Here is a 20,715-nt window from a genome sequence, read left to right as displayed (position 1 = left end):
CTGTTCAGTTCCATCAACAGTGTAGAATAGTACCAAAATGTAGTTGTGTTTTTTTCTCCTTTTCTCTGTACATTTAGTCATGCAAGAACGTTCTTATATATCTCCTGTCTGAGTTCCTAGGATTGGGAAGTGGTCACAGCGCACCTGTAGCTGTGCCTACAAAGGTCACTGAATTCCCTCCAGATGTAAGAGATAAGCTTTGGGAGGAAAAGAGGAATCTCATTGACCCCGAGGATTCGACCCAACTCGGATGAGCCATTTCAGATTATGGGTATTGGAGCCTTTGCGTCATCACTATTTCACCAACGATCATGTCTATCCGTTGGCTATCAAGAGTGTATTCATAAATGGGGTCCATTCAACTCTTTGCCAAGAAAATTTTCTGATAGTTCGAAGCATAATTAAATTCTCTTTTACATATATATGTTAATAACATACAGTGTTTCTATAAAACTAACCTACATTGTCGTTGTTATGATTCCTTCAGATGCATCCATATTGTCTGTAATTTTAGCCAGCCCTAAAGGACATGTAATGAATGTTTCAATGTACTTTTTAATTAGTTAGCTATGAGACCTTCGGCGTTCCTTCAGCATTCGAAGTCGGGAACAACTTTACATGCAGACTTTGTCACTGGCAGTAGCTACTAACATGCAGTACGCAGAATGTAACAATAAGTCGTGAAAATACCGTACAGTCATAAGTGTTATTTTGTAAATTAACGTTCTTGCTACCCAATATCTTAATGCCTTACAGTTCTAATTTTCAGTTTTGCTGTAAATCCCGTCACAGCATAGAATATTCAGGAAAATCTTGGGTTATGTTCCAAGATTTTTTCCTTCCCAGGTCATCATTCCGTATCAAGGTTTACATTACAATCGGCGTCCACTCCAAACGTTAAGGTAAAAATCCAGCTGAGGGATACAGTATACCATAGATTTTACTCCACAATATCCTGCAAATTATCAAAAAAATCATTGATTCAACGTAACTTATTGAGGCACGCAAGGTTTTTAAGAAATTTTTATTTTACACATTGTATAAAAAAGTAAGATAGAATTCGGGTCAAAGCAAATCTATATTCCCCAGCCATAGAGGAATGTAGGGTTAAATATGATTTATATTTACAGATGTTTTACATGTTATTTTTTTATTTCCTGAATGTTTAACAATACAGAGGCTGCATTTACATTCCACGCAAATTACAGTATACGTGACTTATTTATACATATGCATCACCTGATAGTAGCGTTACCGAAATACAGATGAATTGGTGAAGATGATTATAAAGAAAATCCGAAGATACAACATGAACATATAAAAGCCCCTTCTTGGTTATGTCGCCGAAACATCCTGAATCCAAAATTATGTTCTCTGATAATTAACGAATAAAGTAGGAACTTGTGATTCTTACAGTCAACTTCCCGCCATTAGGGGAGGGTCAGAATTATTTTAAAGAAGATAAGGAAACATCAATGAAAAACGTAAAAGCACAGCAGTGACATAAACTGAAAAAAAACACAACAAAAAACAAATCAGAATTGAAACTAAAACAGATAATCTGGGTGAGGCAAAGTCCCTGTCAATTTCTCTGAATACAGGATACAACGTGAAAGTCTCCTTGGAAACATTAAGCCTAGTAAGGTCAAGTTACTAAACTAATTGTCTGTAAGTGACTTTCAAGATACTTTAACATGGAACATATACTTGTAAGAAATTAATCGCTTCCCTTCAGTACGAATAGTGACCAAAGAAAGATGCCATTCGCTGCCCAGTCTGCTTTCGTAATGTAGAAGAAATGTCAAGAGCATATAGATAACTTTTGAGGGTAATATTAAGTTTTTCTTACTTAACGAATTTCGTAACACACTGTGAAACATGCTTTTGGAGTTTTACTCTTTTGAATATGATGTTTGCCCGAGCCTCGGAGCAAGTCACAGCAGGCTCAAGCAAATGAAAAATTAGACGAGGAATCCTTTAAGAATATTCTAGCTTCGTAAAAATGAGGTCAATGGTATCTTTAGGGTATTCTTTGAGAAAGTGCTGAGCTGGATTTTGCAACGGTGATTTCACTTGTGTCATCTGTGGTTCTCACAAAGTTGAATTTATGTTTTTCTTATTTCATACGAAATTAATTTTTCTTCTTTTTCTTCAGATTTTTCCCTATTCGGGGTTGCCGTTTTTAATGAGTCTCTTCCATCTACCTCTGTCCTGTATCATTTCCTACGAATTTAATTACTAATCCAATATGATGTTTTGACATCTTTATGGCTTAAGAGTTTTCATGCAAAGTAGTACGATAACTTTCTAAAATGCTATTGTAATAACCAAGGCCTCATTTCACTGCAATACCTGTATTTATTTCAATTTTTCGCAATTGATTGTGTATTATGGAAGAGAGAGAGAGAGAGAGAGAGAGAGAGAGAGAGAGAGAGAGAGAGAGAGGATGGGATTTGATCTATGTGGTATTTTCATTGTTTTTTGTTATGTGTACTCAAGAATTATCATGAAGTGATTTGCTCTAAATTGAATAATGTAAACCAAGTTGAAGCTTATTGGTTTTTTGATATGAGGAAAATAATGAATACATTTAATAAGGAGCCTGATAAGGAATGTCCTTAATATTTGTTCACCTTTATTTCTTTTCAGCAGTAATGCAGCCAAGCTCCTCGTCTGGGAAGTAGTTGAACCAGGAGAAGGATAGAAAAGGTAAGTGAAATCTTCCACTTCAAAATTCCCTTTTTCAGCGAATTTGCTCACCTCCATTACAATTACCTATACGATGTATGGGACGCTATATCTGTATGAAACTCTTTAGTCCAATTGTTGCGTCCTTGATTTATGGCGAACTTTTCGGGGATTGTGAAGAATGTTTGTTCATACGTTTATGTGAAGAAAGCAAGGACACAGAGGCAAGGGAGAATGACCAGTATTTCCCTTTATTTAGATTAGAAATGACGAAAAATGACATTTTAGGGTGAGTTACAGGAAGCAAGAAGTTAAGCAAAAAATTAATGGTAACAATAATGAGATTAAAATCGCATAAGTAGTTTCATTCGACTGTTGGAGCATTGTCGAGAACCATACTTGTGCACAAGTTTATTTATGCGGTCATAATTATAAGAGTATTCCATAAATGATTCTCATCGGTGCCTTAATTTCTCCACTTGGATAGAAAGGCTCGTGCCTTTCTTGAGAGAGAGAGAGAGAGAGAGAGAGAGAGAGAGAGAGAGAGAGAGATGTTTGTTGAAGGATTAAGGGAAAGACTATCATTTAATGCGCCTTGGATGATAATGGCAAGTAGTTTCATTGTAAACAAGAGACAGCACCTGTTATTCTCTTGAATATGTTGCTTCGAGATCACAACCTTTAAACCATTATTAGGCAGATCTGAATCCCCTTATCCCACAAATGAAAAGACGCAGCAATTAAATTCAAAATCCCTTCAACTTATATACCTTATTCCCAATTCAAAGGCGTGCTTTCGAAAACTGGTAGAATAAAATTGTATTTTTCCCTTCAGTCTTAACGACTTTCACCTTACACAATAACTTTGCTATTCATTTTCACATCTTTTGAATAGTCTTTATCTTTATATATCTTGTTCTTCACAGTTTTATTGGGAATTGGTGAATATGAGTATCTCTCTTCATTTGCCCTATTTTGTCTTTTTTCAATAAAGGCCAACTCTTTTCCATACCTGCCTGTATGATTTCATCATATCTTTTTTTACTTATCCTCTTCATTTCTTCTGGGTCCTTTTTTTTCTCTCTCTCTCTTTTTTGCTGATTCTGCTTGGCTTCTTGTTGGTTTTTATTTGACATTCTTCCTGTTCATCATCTTTCTTATTTCTTTCCTATTTAGTCCTAAGATTCTTTGCACCATTTATCGATCTTTGACTCCCTTCATTATCATGTTCCTCCTTCCTCGTCTTCTGCTCACTTCCTGTCTTCTTATTTCTTACCTTCGCCATCCTTCGCTTTGTGTAGGTATTTTCTACTTCCTCTGTTTTACACCTTTTCTTCCTTATTTTTTCTCTAATTATTTATTTGTCTCTTATTCTATCTAATCCGTTATTTTCTTCGCTTCGTCTTCCTTCTGTTGAGGAGGGGTTCTCATTTTTCTCTTGTTTTAAAGTTTTACTCTTACACGATGCAAATTAGCATAATTTTTCTGTTTTTTATCTTCATCTTAATCGTTCTTCATCCTTTTTCCTCTCTGCAGATTTGTATTCTTTCTCATAATCCTTCGCACGTTTTAATCTTAAATGCGGAACAGAGAGAGAGAGAGAGAGAGAGAGAGAGAGAGAGAGAGAGAGAGAGAGAGAGAGAGAGAGTGCCGAACATTGATCCATGTATATAATGTTACTCTGCTGTTATTGAGATCAGTATTACCACATAGGTAAAATGCCTTAAATTCACATATATTTAAGAATCATAATATTTTTCTTCTCGTTATATTTTTTGCATACTGTCTCGCTCATGAATACCGATGTGGTGAATGATGTAATAGGATGATATAACGTCCTAATTCAAAACAAAGGAGAATGTGCTTGTATTCCATGATTGTGTAAGGCCGTTTTACAAAATGACATAAGTCTGCCCTGTCAATATTTTGCAGGCCGCCAGTTCTATTCACGGGCATTCCATTGAGGGGTGAGAGATGTGTATGTCTGGTGATAGAAGTTCACTCTCGACGTGGTTCAGAAGTCACGTAAAGCCGCTGGTCCCGTTGCCGAATAACCACTGGTTCCATGCAACGTAAAAACACCATGGAAGCAAGCAACCAAACAATCAATATTTTGCAGAGTAGTGGATTATGTAGAATATAATGGAGGTCATATTATTGGTGGCACAATGGGTGTGATGAGTGAGAATCTTAGGACTTTTATAGCGGTGATTCATTGGAATGCCAGGAAGGCATTGAAGATGCATTTAATATAATAAAGGGCCACCAGGAACTAAGGCGACTACGAGTAAGAAGAAGCTTTGCAGTCTTGGTGATTGGGTGCTAATGACGGATAATTAAAGTTTTACTCTTCTGACGCTCCTTTTACCAGCATAGTAATAGAAAACACAGATGGAAATGTCATTAACCGAATACTGAAAGAAATTTTCTTTTATGCTGGAAGACTTATAAAATAAGGTATTTTGCTGAAGCAAATCCCGCTGAAAATATCAACGAATTCCCAGTCGTTCATTTTATTCCCTTGAGTACCCTGCATGTCCTAATGATAGTCTGAGACTATTTGTAGTCTACAACCCTTGCAATATCAAAATGGTTTAAACCCAGTTGTCTTATAAATCAGGTATTACATGAGGGGACATTAATGGTTAGAAAGAATCATGAAATTTGGTCACAAATGTTTTTGCACATTCTGCAATTTTTCGTGTTTTGTTTTATGTTATCTGCTTACATTATATATCTGCTCAAAAGTTCTAACTTTCCCACTAATCACATCCATTGTGGCATCACTGAAATTTCCTCCGTTGTATTCGACATAGTCCATTACTCTGCAAAATATGGACATAGGGCAGACTTTTGTCCTTTTGTGTGATGAATTGCATAATTATTGAATCACAACACATCGTCTTCTGTGTTCATTTAGGATATTATAGCATCCTATTATAACATTCATTAATAGCGGAATTCATGTATATATACGGTATATGTATAAATATACATACATGTTATATGTTATATATAAGTATATATATATACAAATATATATATATATATATATATATATATATATATATATATATATATATATATATATATATATATTATATATGGATGGTATATACATACATATAGATTATAATACATTTATAGTATATATATATATATATATATATATATGGATGGTATATATATAATATACGATATAATGATATATATGTATATATATATATATATATATATATATATATATATATATATATATATATATATATATATATATATATATATATATATATATAAAGCTGACGTTCGGAATATATATGTTTGTGTATGTGTATGTTCGCTATAGGCAGCGAAACTACTGAACCGAACATTGGAATACCAAAGAGTTAGGGACCATATATTGTACATTTTGTATAGGGGATGGGTTTTTAGTTCTGGTGCCGTTTTGATCCAGATATCTGGCAACATTGCATAACTTCTTTATTATTGTATCTCGTATTAGAAAAAAAAAACAAAAAAAATGACATAGCTTTTGATAAACCTTTTTACGAGGATTTTCAAATATTTGCTAATTACTTTTCTTTGTCTCGATGTATAATAACGATGATGTTACGGTTCAAACAATGAAGAATCATTGTTGCCCCGGCCCCCCCCAAAAGGCCAGGGGGCGCATTGTATATATATATATATATATATATATATATATATATATATATATATATATATATATATATATATAATATATATATATATATATATTAAATATATATATAACATATATATATATATATATCATATATATATATATATATATATATATATATATATATATATATATATATATATATATATATATATATAATATATACTATATATATATATATATATATCATAATATAATTAATTATATTTAACATGGGGGGAAGAACCCCCAGTATTCATAAGGTAAGCGTGGACACGAAACGGAAGGCAGACCCCCACACCCTATTACACACACAGGCTCTCTCTCTCTCTCTCTCTCTCTCCCGGCAATCACCCTCTCTCTCTCTCTCTCTCTCTCTCTCTCTCTCTCTCTCTCTCTCTCTCTCTTCTCTCTCCGTTCTAACAGGTAATGAAAATGAGAGAGTTGCGTCATAACATAACGTTTATTTTACAAGAATAACTAAATCAAATAACTAAGTATCCAGTCTTACAGGCTAACTTAAAAACAACTCATTGTCAAGTCACCCAAAAGTCCACACCCCTCCGGGAACTCTGTCCCCCGGCATTTCCAGATCCGTCTGTTCAAAGATACAGAACACATCCCGGTAAGTACACACACAAGTTTAAAGACAAAGTTAATAAAATGGAACATCTTACAAGATATCAAACAAGCCATCCCTTTGGCTAAAGTAAAGGTAACACTTACCCATTCCCAACCGGAATATCACTCACTGATAAATAAAAACACTTTGGCATCTGCCATCATGGCTTCGCCTTCCTCCCCCGAATCTCTGTGCGAGTCTTCCCATAGACTTGGCTAGTGATACATTATGAATAGAAGAGGCGCACACGCACATACGAATGCACACTTCGACAACGCCTCATATTACTGGGCTACAACCAGTTTCCCAAAGGCACTTTGGAGAAGAGTTCATAAAGACTGTCGCTAGCTGAAACTTCCTGAATTAAGCACTTTTATCTCACCGCCCCCCTCCCCTAAAGAAACTCATTTCATTGACCGCAGGCTATCTCTCAGGTGTCGTTAACCTCTGCAACATGTCCACATTCCATAGGTCACAGAGAATGCACGAACAATATATTATTAATCAAAATCCCTAGGCCTTACAGATTGCTCGGCCTCGCACAAATGCTAGCTCCCGCCTAGCAAAATTGCTTAAAACACAAAACACTGGCCGACTTAAAACAAAATATAAATAAAACTGCACGTCTCGGGCATTATAAAATAAAGTCTTATCACGCTTTAATCTCCCAATAACACAAGACACATTTTCTCTCATATTTTCTGCATTAGGATTCTTGAATATCCCTCTTCGCTTGTCTGCAAGTAGCTGCACAGACAGCAACAGGCTATAGCAGGCTGTAGCAACTGTAGGAAGACGGAATGCCTCCCTCATCGTAGAATACTCCTCACGGCTTCTCGTAGATCCCCAAAAAACATGCTGTAGAATTCTCTCGAACACCATCATGGAAATACTTGTAATCACCCTGGACAACATGGCAGCAGTTAACCTCTCACAGGCTGGAAGGACGTCTTGCTGGTGTCGGGGTAACGACTTTTGGGTGTGTGTTTAGTATGTCAGTCAAAAGTCACTGGTCATCTAAGAAAATTAACTCAAGACATACTACTTTTATCAAACAATGATCTCAAAAAGGCAGAAATACCAACTGAACGTCTCCCAATTAACTCCCTTTAATATGACTACTAAAATGATAAGTCATCACCACAACTCTCAAAGAAAAAAAAACATCAAGTTCTCCAACTCAATTCTCCAAACTCGCACATCAGCACACACACAACTCAGAAATCACAGCAACTCCACGGAATTCTGCACTCACATTTCGAACTCGAATGTGCTCACAAGAGAAAAAAAAAGAAGACAAAATCGTAATAAGCCCAAGGAAAAAAAAAGAATCTCGTAACTCCCAGACCCAAAAATGTTCTCTCAAACTCCCACAAAATCAGTAAAAATCTCCAACTTTTAACAGCAAAAACCCCTTTACTGCTCAATAATTAATCACAATGAGACTTAATGTCAAACTCCCATTACTTAAGTAACAACCCTAGAAAAATCACATCTCCCGGTAAAATCAAATCTCCCGTCCAAAAAAGAAATGCTACTTAAGCTCAATCCCCAAATCATATCTCTCAAGGAAAAGGAAGAAAAATAATAATAAAAAAAAAGGATAATCACAAGTAGATTTCCCCAATCACAAAATACATAATACATGTATAATATGCATAACTCCCGCGTTTTTCCCAAGAAATGCTCCGGAATTTGCCAGAAAGCAAACTCTTACACATGCGCTTTCGTGAAATGCTATAGCCAACATTTCCAGATATTGCAAAAATTCTGATCTGTCACCATCAGAAGAAAAGAAACAGCACAGCGCTCATCACATCGCTTGTCAGCAGAAAAATTGCCTGCGGACGCATGCTCAAACAGTAGCATAAAAATTGTCTAGTCAGACACATAAGTTTGGAAACTCATGATTCTCAAGAAAAAAAGAGGTCTAACTGACACATTTCACAGAATAACTCCAGGATATGACTAATGGGTGTTCAAAAATTTTGTTCTTCGCAAGACTTAATTATTCTCTTCAACATGACTTTTGTCCCCAAATTATATTTCTCAAATTATATTTCTCCAAGAATAACACACTTGTGAACATGAAAAATGCACACACATCTCCAAATGACTCTTAATGCAGTAATGCCACTTCTCTCTAAATAGTCACGAAATCAAAAAAGAGAACCACAGAAATCTCCTCTTGGCTCAAAAAAACTCCATAACCACAAAAAAAAGGGTCACCCGCCCAAGATTAATTCCAACTCCATTATGAGACACCATATTAATAATAACACCACTCCGGTTATAAAAATATTTCTCCATTTGGTTAAACCCAACCCCATATATATTATTCTCTTATTTCTCCAATAGCCACATTTCAGTAAAAAAAAAAACCACACAAACCAAGAATAGAGAATAATCACCTCTATTTCGGCAAATACAAAATATTTACCTCTATTTCCCCAATAACTCCATGTGGAACAAAACAAGGCTCCAAAAAATATATCTCCAAAAAATGTGCACTCAAGGCAACTAACTCACACACTCACAAATATTGCCCCATAATCTCCAAATATGTGTCTCCATTTGCAACAAAGATGGCTGCAAAATAATTGAACTAAACATAGCTCATATCACATTGGCAAATATCAAAAATGGCCAAAAAATATATATCTCCCATATATTATATCTCAAAATATAACTCCAAAATAATATATACCTCCAATTATATACTCCAATTATCTCTCCAAATAATATATCTCAATTCTAACCTCCAATTCTCCAGAGAATAACTCAATGTTATAGTAAAACTATAAAAAACTCACTCCATTTAGCATAATTGCTAAAAAAGGGCAAAACTCGGCAAATAAAACTGTCTAGAAAATTCTAGAAAAAAATCACCAATGTGCCACAAGTCATTGTAACAGAACTCCAAATTCACAGTGTCTTAGCCAAGACTTCTCCATATGCACTACGACATAAGCCATTAGAAAACTTAACCAAGTTTCCTATCTCTCACAAAGTTGTCACAAATACAACTAATGTATTGTGCAAGAAAACTCACAATTTCTGGAACACAAATATCCAGAGAAGAAATGTAGTGCCATTACGTATGCATTCAAAACTATGCAAAAAATTCTCCCATATATTTCTCTATAGCATCAAATAGCTAAAACGCAAACACTTTCTCTTAAATGACACTAAGTCATGAACTGAGACATTAAAAAATATCCACACCAACTGGAGAGAAAAAATAAATTCAAATTCACCCTTAGTAAAAAAACTTGTGTCAGCGATGGCTAATTTCCAAAAAAAGGAGAAAGAAAAATCAACGGCACTGTTCACTATCTCCCGTAACTCACTAGATGTCAAGCAATTATCTGCTGAACTCATAAAAAAAAGGAAGAACTAAAATAATGTGTTGTTAGTTCCTCCCAAAATCAAAAAAAAGGATTTCACCTCCCTTGATAGCATTAAAACGCCCACGGATTAGTATAAAAAAAATCAGTATCAGAAATATCATTATCACAAAATCACCAAAAAAATTGCTATCATCAAAATCATCAGTATCAGTACAAAAAAATATCACCAATGTTAATGCTTGTCCATTCTCCAAAAATTCAGCACAAAATTCAGCAAGATTCCACACAACTCACCAAGATTCAGTCAGATTCATCAAGATTCAGCAAAACTCATCCCCGTGAATCACTGAAATATTCTCCAAAGTTACAAAAACTCAACAAATAATTAACACAAGACTTCTCCCATGAATTCATTGTAATAATTATCCCTGAATAATTATCTGTAATAATTATCAACTAATCTCCCATGAAATATCTCAAATCTCTCGCAAAAACAATTCAATTCCCGTAATTGATAATTATACTTAAGCAAACCTCCCGTGACACATCTCAAGTATAATAATTATTAATAATAACAATAATAATAACTCTCCATAGCTATAATTCTCTTGCAAAAATCTCAAGTAAGGGAGAACTTCAAATAGCATACAACAGTATTGCTGAATCCTATGACATACAATTTCTCCAGCATGCAACACCATGACATAACACCATTGCCACACAACACAGATACAACACCAATCATCGGCATTTCAAAGTAATCTCTCCAACACAATAAAAAAATAATCTGTGTATCCCCCTTATATTTGTGTCTTTCAAGGCACAAAGAAACATATAACACATCCCGTGCATGTTAACTACTTTTCCCCTCATTTTCGGAAAAGAAAAATCTCTTTTTATTTCCTTTTCTCTTCATCCAAGGGAGAGAAAAAAAATCTCTTTTCTAAAAAAAAGACTCTACGGGCATTTCACTTCATCAACTTATCAATCAGCTGATATCTTAGCATTCAATGTCAAGGCCAGACCCATCCCCAACACAAAGAAAAAAAAGGAAAAGGGGGAGTTCACCCACACTGAGAGAAAAAAAAAATTTCTCCCCCCCCGTGAGAACAACCCCTCAGTCGAGCGGCAGAACAGCCCGAGGCATTCACAGCAGTATCCCCCATCTCCCCTTGAACAGTGTCTGAGGACCCCTACCCAAGGTATACACTAGTACCCATCCCTGCACTATCTCTCGAGTGAGGCTAGTGGTACCCATGCAACTACCCTCCCGAGGCAGGCCATACTCCCCTTGCAATATCCCGCCATGCAATGCCTCCCTGCGCCGGTTAGCAGAAATGTGCTGAGCCCGTAAAATTGTGGCCGCTCTGTCTCTAAGCCAGATATGATTATCCAAGCACGTGCAAATAAAGAAAACACGACACTGCTACTATGGGCAAAGAAAAAATGTTTTGACCTCTTGAACCAATCCCATTTCCCTGAAATATTTAAACAAAAACCCACTCCTTCAAAACAATAGTTTAACACTCACCACTCCATAATGGGAAAAAAGAACTCGAAATTCTCCGTAAAACGCGGCAGTGATATATGTATTAAACACAACCAACACCCGCACGGGTATCTCGGAACACTCTCGTCATTGCACAAGCAAAAGTCACACTGGGTGCGCTCACTGCTTCTGGCTGACTCCCTGGGAAAAATGCTGAGTCCCATAAAAATCCTTCCCTCCCTTTAGCACAGTTAACAGACAAATATTTTCTCATTTTTTCTCACTAAGTAACTGAAAACTAACAGTTTAACGATTTTCCACAATCCCACAAAGCTTTGTCGTTCGAAAACTATCGCTAAGTCACGACCCCTTTTTATGTTCTAACTGGCCACTCATCTCTACATTGGCGTTCCTAGGCATAGAAAAGAAAAACAAACTTTTTATATCCCCTCTTAACCGCTGACACCACTATAACATTGGGGGAAGAACCCCCAGTATTCATAAAGTAAGCGTGGACACGAAACGGAAGGCAGACCCCCACACCCTATTACACACACAGGCTCTCTCTCTCTCTCTCTCTCTCCCGGCAATCACCCCCTCTCTCTCTCTCTCTCTTTCTCTCTCTCTCTCTCTCTCTCTCTCTCTCTCTCTCTCTCTCCATTCTAACAGGTAATGATAGAGTTGCGTCATAACATAACGTTTATTCACAAGAATAACTAAATCAATTAACTAAGTAATCCAGTCTTACAGACTAACTTAAAAACAACTCATTGTCAAGTCACCCAAAAGTCCACACCACTCCGGGAACTCTGTCCCCCGGCATTTCCAGATCCGTCTGTTCAAAGATACAGAACACATCCCGGTAAGTACACACACAAGTTTAAAGACAAAGTTAATAAAATGGAACATCTTACAAGATATCAAAACAAGCCATCCCTTTTGGCTAAAGTTAAAGGTAACACTTACCCATTCCCAACCGGAATATCACTCACTGATAAATAAAAACACTTTGGCATCTGCCATCATGGCTTCGCCTTCCTCCCCCGAATCTCTGTGCGAGTCTTCCCATAGACTTGGCTAGTGATACATTATGAATAGAAGAGGCGCACACGCACATACGAATGCACACTTCGACAACGCCTCATATTACTGGCTACAACCAGTTTCCCAAAGGCACTTTGAGAAGAGTTCATAAACTGTCGTACATTGACTTCCTGAATTAAGCACTTTTATCTCACGCCACCCCCTAGAAACTCATTCATCAGCTACTCTCAGGTCGTTACCCTCTGCAACTGTTCTCCACATTCCATAGGTCACAGAGAACGCACGAACAATATATTATAACAAAATCCCTAGGCCTTACATATATATATATATATATATATATATATATATTATAAAAAAATCTATATATATAGATGATATATAAAAAATAGATAAAAAAAATACAAAAAAAAATATATATATATAAAAATATAATTAGTATATATATAGTATAAAAATACTATAAATATATATATAATTATATATATTATATATATATATATATATATATGTATATATATATATAGTACTATAATATATTTATATATATATATATATATATATATATATATATTTATATATATATATATATATATATATATATATATGTATGTATGTATATCTAATATATATTCAACTCATCCCTGAGCCAAATTACACGCTGCTGGCGCAAACAGTCTTCACTGGTCAAAAAGGATGCATTCTCCTCTTTTTATCTTGTTAGTTGTTATGTAAATTTAACAAGAGAGACCTCCAAGTGTAGTTTAGCTTTAATTCACAGTCATCCATCGTGAATGTCATCACGCTGAGACTAATTATATTCCTGGAACTAGGTGAATGACGTTGCAAAGTCTCATGTCTTCATTAGCAGATTAGGTTTTGGTAAATCTTGAACATGAGCATAATGAGAACTTGAAGAGCCACGTCCTGTGAAAAAGCGTTCTTGTTCTGCTTTTCTTGTTTTTTAACTGAATGATGCTTTATTAACGTCGCCTGTTACGTAGCTAACACTATTAGTAGTTTTTAAGATAGTATGTCCAGCGTCAATAACCACTAAACAGTATGTGGGAACTAGCTTTGTTAACTTGTTCCCTGATATATACTATTCAGTGGTTGCTGAGACTGGACACATTATCTTAAAAGAATAATCTGGATCATTTGGAAATGTGATCGCCACAAAATCATGATTTACTACAACATTGATTATATGTTGTAACAGTTTTCGCAAGGATTATATCTTTTCGGCTAGAGGTTCCAGCGTGTTAATTATAGTGTAATGACAGTGCTATATATAACTAGGAAATTAGTTCTTTGCCATGTGGAATTACTTCCAATAAGTCAGTTGCATCCGACAGTTTCATAATGATTAGAGTGAAAGCAGAATAAATGTATATGTTTTTCCTCTTATGACTTAAGCTGACCGAGTACATGTATTTTTAAACGCTAAAGGTTACTTTTGCTATTTTTTCCTTCTTTTAAGAATTTAGCATTATTTTAATGTTAAACAATAAATCCATAATACTGTTCATACTTTCCTATGGTGAGTCACTGATTATTTACCTTTGAAAAATTGTTTATTATAATAAGAGAGAGAGAGAGAGAGAGAGAGAGAGAGAGAGAGAGAGAGAGATATAGAGAGAGAGGGGTGGGTGGGGTAAGTTTATACGACCATAATAAGACTGGGTGAAAGACCAAACGATCTAGAAATATGAACATAATAATATATATATATTGACTTTAACAGACTTAGGAAGAATATAATTAAGACGATGGGAATCAAGTCAAAACAAACGCAATAAAGAGGAAACGTTTTGGATAGAAGGCACGTAAGGAAAGGCAAATGTAAAAGGTGAAGATTCCAACCTGTCCACCGTGAAAAACAGTAGGTCCCAAAGTCCATTTCTGGTGAAAACGGAAGGTTCTAAGGGAAAAGGCGTTAGTGCTTCCATAGGAGGGGGAGGAGGGGGAGGGCCCTTTCAGGAAGGATGTTAAATGAAAAAGTTTATCGTGCATTTGAATAGGGACTGTGTAATAGAGTATTCTGGGGAATATCACATTTCTGTTTGCCTCGATATATCTGGTTCGGCTCGTGAAGGGAGTCTGTTGCCCTCTCTCTCTCTCTCTCTCTCTCTTTTTTATCTTTATAATATATCTATATATATAATATCTATATATATATAGTATATATATATATATATATAATGGGGGGTATATATATAATATAAATATATATATATTTAAATATATATATATATATATATAGATTATATATATATATATATATATATATATATATATATATATATAAGTATGTGTGTGAGTGTGTGTGTTGAGTAAGGCAGTCACAACCTTTCCTTGGGAGACAATTCTGTAAGACACTATTTCGTTCCAATCGAGAAATTCGTAAATTGCATTTTTTCTTATTGTCTGAAGATGACAACTGTCAAGGCCATCATTCGTTTCTAGAGAAGATATCTCAGTTTTATGTAAATTGTTCTCAGTGAAGTTTCCACTTGTAATTTTGTAATATTTTTCTATTTTTGTCAATAACTTGGAAACATGAGAGATTTCTATGTGCCAGATGCTGTCGATAAATAAATGTTATTTAAGCAGTGGCCTGGTCATCGTGTACTTATCTCCTTGACGATACTTTTTCGCTCAGTTTTTATTTGGGGGAGTGTCTCGTCTCCTCTCAGAGAACGACTTCGGACTCTACCTGACACCAAATCTCGGTTTCATTCTGCAAAATTTACCAACCTTTAGATTATTTGGTTCAGGCACATTCTCTCTACTAAGATTTGATATTCGTCTTTTGTTCCGCTTTTTCCAATTACCACAGACTTCAGTCCTTCAAGAAGCGGAATCTTTGGTTTCATCTAGATTCTAGAAAGATATATGTCCTTTACTGTTTTCTTTTTTGTCCAATAATTACACAAGGGAGCCCAATTCATTGTTCCCTTGCCTCTCGCGAATACATGAATACATCTGAGGAGCTAAACGTAAAAGACCAATATTTTTTCTTATATGAATTATATAACCGAAAATATAATTCCAAAAAATAATGTATGAATACAAGAATATAACCTTTGTTTAATTTGGGTCTGGGAATTTTTATTTTATAAGATTGTACAGCCCGATAGTGGATCATGCGTACATTCATTTGTGCCTTGCCTTTCCCATTCTATCCGTTCCGAAGAAAACATCTTGAAGAGCATTGCAGAGGAATACAAATGAACAGTTATTAACAAACGATGGAAATTCGTAACAGCGCTGATATCGCCCTCCAAGCACATAGGGAATCATTTTAATTGGAAGAAATGATTTAGATGATAGAGTTTATATACCCGTTAGACTGGCAATCCAAGAAACTTAAATCATAAAGAATGCCATATAATCTCTCCTCTCTCTCTCTCTCTCTCTCTCTCTCTCTCTCTCGTTCGATCGAGAACGCTATCCGATGGACTGAATATCTGAATATTAAAAGGGAGCTTTATAATTCATTTACGCAAATCCAGAGCAGTATCCGCGGAATGCCTCGTTAACTAATGGCTGTATCTGGGCGTTATCAGATTTCCCGGCGATTTCAAATCCTGGTTATTAAAGCAAGCATTATCTTCCGTCAGGAGGCTATGTATTTCGCAGCGAGTTACATACCTATTATGAATGAAGAAGGCTGACTTTAATATACAACAATGGTGTTGGGTAAAAATATGCTTTTCCTGATGCAAATTATATTGTTTTTTTTTTTTTGCTTCTTTTTTTAGCATCATGGTATATAATTCCATGAGTGTCTTTGGCGTTACGTAAATTGTTCATTTGACTAGGAGAACATAATTTACATAGATTTTTCTCTGGTAAAACTGAATACAAGATTCGTGAAGAAAAAATAATAATAATTCATAACTTGAGTGTTTAGGCATATATATATATATATATATATTATATATATATATATATATAATATATATATATATATATATATATATATATATAGAACTCCTAAAATTCATAAGATGGTTCCTTTACGACCAATTTTGGCAGCATACAACAGAGTAAAAAGGGAAGGCCATGAAAGTGCCGGACGGATGGAATGAAAGAGGTCCTGGAAAGGAGGGAGTAGGATAAGAGTAATAAGGCAATTTGACAACGGGTGTCTATGGTGGGGCAAGAATTCTGTAAAGCGGGTTTGTTCACGACTGAGCAGTGACTATTGTTTGGTATTTCATCACTAATCAACCATTGTTAAGGTGAAAGGATTTAATGCGTATTGACACATTTTTTATATATATATAATATAATATATATATAATAATATATAAATAATATATATATGGATCTATATATATATATATATAATATAGATATATATATATATAATATATTATCTATATATGTAGATATATAGTAGATATATCTATATATATATATATAGATATATATATATTATATATTATAATATATATATATATAGATATATATATATATATATATATATATATATATATAGATATATATACCTATATATATATATATATATTAATATATATATATATATATATATATATCTATATATATATATATTAATATATATATATATATATAATATATGATATAATGTGTGTATTTGCATTACTCCTGTCTCCTTAACAATGCTGATTAGTTGATAGAAGCGATGGCAATATCTGCTCGTATGACCAAAATACCTTGGAAATTTCGGAAAAGGATACATTATCAGCCGTACGAATTTGTCAAAAAAGGCAGTGGTATGAAGTGATGGGGGAGAGATGGAAAACCAGGATTGTAAATTTTGTTCCTTAACGGCATCAGAATGGACATGTAACTTGTTCAAACTTTTTCACGTCCCATAAAGAAAAAAAAAGAAAAAAAAAGTGAGGAACGAATACGTCACTTGAAATTGGAATAAAATAAATAATTGTAATTGTGGAATACCAGTTCTCAGGTAAGAAAGAACAGACTCTCTGCTAAGTAAAGGACGTTGAGTCGAGAGATCTTGCAGCTACCCCAGTGTTTCTCTTTTCTTCGTGGCGGATACCTTTATTTCTGTATGTATAATTTGAGGAGTGAAAGTATATAAATGCATAGGCCTTTTTTAAACCAAACATAATCATGGAAAATAATGGAAGGATATAAGAAATTGTGTTGTACAGTTGGGTTGAAAAATATTGCTTAAATTCCCTTAATATTTCAAACTGAAGGCAAATGACAGTATTGAGCAAGCGGTATCTGGTAACTATCGGCCAGGTGGCGCAGGCATATGATATGCCATGATGACCGAGTCTCTCTCTGATGTGTTGCTATATAGCAAGAGATCCCATAAGGAATGCTACCAACCAAAAGTGTGAAGAATACGAGAAATGATTAGGGCATTACGGCTATATATATATATATATATATATATATATATATATCATATATATATATATATATATATATCTATATATATATATATATATATATATATATATATATATATATATATATATATATATATGTGTGTGTGTGTGTGTGTGTGTGTGTGTGTGTGTGTGTATGGTGTGTGTATGTGTATGTGTTTGTGTGCGGGATACATATGTAATTTTAATAGCCACAATACCCTTAACTTCTCGAATTTTTCGCGCTCATTTGGATATGCTTGTCAGTACAAAGCCTCAGGATCTTAGTGAAAGAAATATGAAGAAATTATGATGTACGGTATATACGGTAGAGGGGGGCAAATCTGCGATATTATCACGACAGGTTCAGGTCGGCAACGTGACCTCGTCGCAATTATGGTATTGTGGGTCCGTTTCCCGCTACCGCACATCGTAATTTCTTTATGTTTCTTGCACTTGGATCTTAAGCTTTGTAGTGACAAGCGTATCCAAAAAAGAGCGAAGAATTCGAGAAGTTGAGTTGCATTGTGGCTATACATTAATGCACACACACACACACTCACACTCACACAATATATATATAATATAGATATATATATATATATATATATATATATATATAAAAAATAAAATAATAAAATAAATCAATAATAATAATAATAATGATAAATTTTCCTGAAGACTTTCATGAAATAGTGTTGAATTCTTTCCGTGACCTCTTTTTTTGGGACCATGATGAAAGAGGGAGGACGCCTAGCCCTGAATGCGCTCATTAATCAGCAACAGCACAACGAGAGACATGAGAATGATAACGATATAATTATGCGCTTTTGAGAGGAAGAGCGCGAATTCGCTCTTTGTTCTGGAGAGCGCGGTGTTGAAAAATTACTCGGTGATGATTCTCGGTGGAAGAAATGTGAGGTCATTTGCTACAGATTTCCCACAAGATATTTACGTAAATGTTTGGCGTTTCGGAAGACTGAAATTTTTTCATTTTTCATTTTTACTAATTTTGGATGATTCAAAGAAATTTTTGATGGCCCTTTACTTCAAATTGCGCATGTATTAGGGAAAGACTGTGTTGATAAAGTCGAAGATATGAATAAGAGTAAGGTTAAATACAGAGGGTAGCCATTGACATTTTTAAAGTGCATACTTTATTGCTCTCTATACTCCTGTTGGCGACACACCGAAGTCACTCAACTACCGGGTTTATAGTTTAATAAATTCCAAAGAAATTATCCCCAGTGGTTCCTACTCCTCCGATGGTGTCCATAATGGGATACCAAGGAAAAGAACGTAAGTGGTAAAAGAAAAAGATTAAATGTATCAAGAAAGACAAGAAATACGGCAGTATCCTTCAAAATTATTCAGCAGAATGTTACTTTCCTTTTGCCGTCTGTGGAGACATCTGAAAATTTTCGGGCGACCGGAATTGTGTCTTTCCAAATTGAATAGTATTGATTCCTTTCCATTTTCACAGCAAGGGAATGTCTTACCTTAGAACTGGTATTCCACGATTTCAGTTATTTATTTTATTCCAACTTCAAGTGATGTACTCGTTCCCCCACACTATTTTTATGTATTTATTTATTTATTCATTTTATGGGTCGTGAGAAAGTCTGAACAAGTTACATGTCCATTCTGGTGCGATGAAGGAACACTATTTACAATCCCGGCTTCCCATCTCTCTCTCTCTATCACTGAAGTATCCTTTTCCGGCATTTTCAAGGCATTTAGGTCATGCGAGAAAATGTTTCCATTGCTTCCTTTGCTATCACTTAGAGCGGGAATCATTTTTTAGAGGTAGGCTTAAAGTTAGTCCGACTCAGCGGATTAATATTTCTCTAGTTCCACAGGCAACTTCAGATGGCGAAATATATGTGAAGTGGCTTGACTGCGGTTTACGAGGATTTTCTCATTATTCCCAACCCTCTAGAGTTTATAGTGAGCTTTGTTGAAGTCGTTTTTGTCTTATAAATTTAAGCTTGCTCTCCTTTCTGCTTTACAATTGATTTCATCCCTTTCATCTTGATACTTTATATTTTTTCTTGGTACTTTGTTGCGTATGGGACATGAGGTTGAAATAACTTAGAGACATTCTTGTAACCTTAAAACAGGAAGCAACTTGAGTATTCATAATAAAACGAAGCATATAAGACTACGCAAGTTTATGCAATTCGTTAATGAAATTATCATTTACCCTCATGTTGTTATTGAGTTTTTCAGCCCACGATGGCAAACGTATTATGAAAAATTGAAAATGTTTCCAAAAATGATAAAGCTGTCAACGGATGTGTTGCTCCTGCATGTCTATTTCTGGATAAGAAATTCACACGATTTTACGGAAGAAGCAACTGCTCACACCTACATATTCGTTTGATTCCGGGATGTTGTGAACCTCACACTGAAGTTGCAATATATTGGTGATATAAGTTACTCGGAAA

At 34.8% G+C, this 20,715-nt stretch overlaps 1 long non-coding RNA gene across 1 annotated transcript in view; it reads left to right on the top strand.

Annotated features, from left to right (window-relative positions):
* Positions 1-20,715, top strand: part of LOC135196017 (uncharacterized) — a 470,069-nt gene that overhangs the window by 180,818 nt on the left and 268,536 nt on the right. The window contains exon 3 of the long non-coding RNA XR_010310276.1: positions 2,653-2,709. This is a non-coding gene — a long non-coding RNA (uncharacterized LOC135196017). The remainder of the gene's footprint in view (positions 1-2,652; positions 2,710-20,715) is intronic.

This window comes from Macrobrachium nipponense, chromosome 17 (assembly GCF_015104395.2).
Source record: "Macrobrachium nipponense isolate FS-2020 chromosome 17, ASM1510439v2, whole genome shotgun sequence".
NCBI lineage: Eukaryota > Metazoa > Arthropoda > Malacostraca > Decapoda > Palaemonidae > Macrobrachium > Macrobrachium nipponense.
The sequence above is the reverse complement of the archived record's forward strand: the minus strand, read 5'-3'. Positions and strand labels throughout refer to the sequence as shown.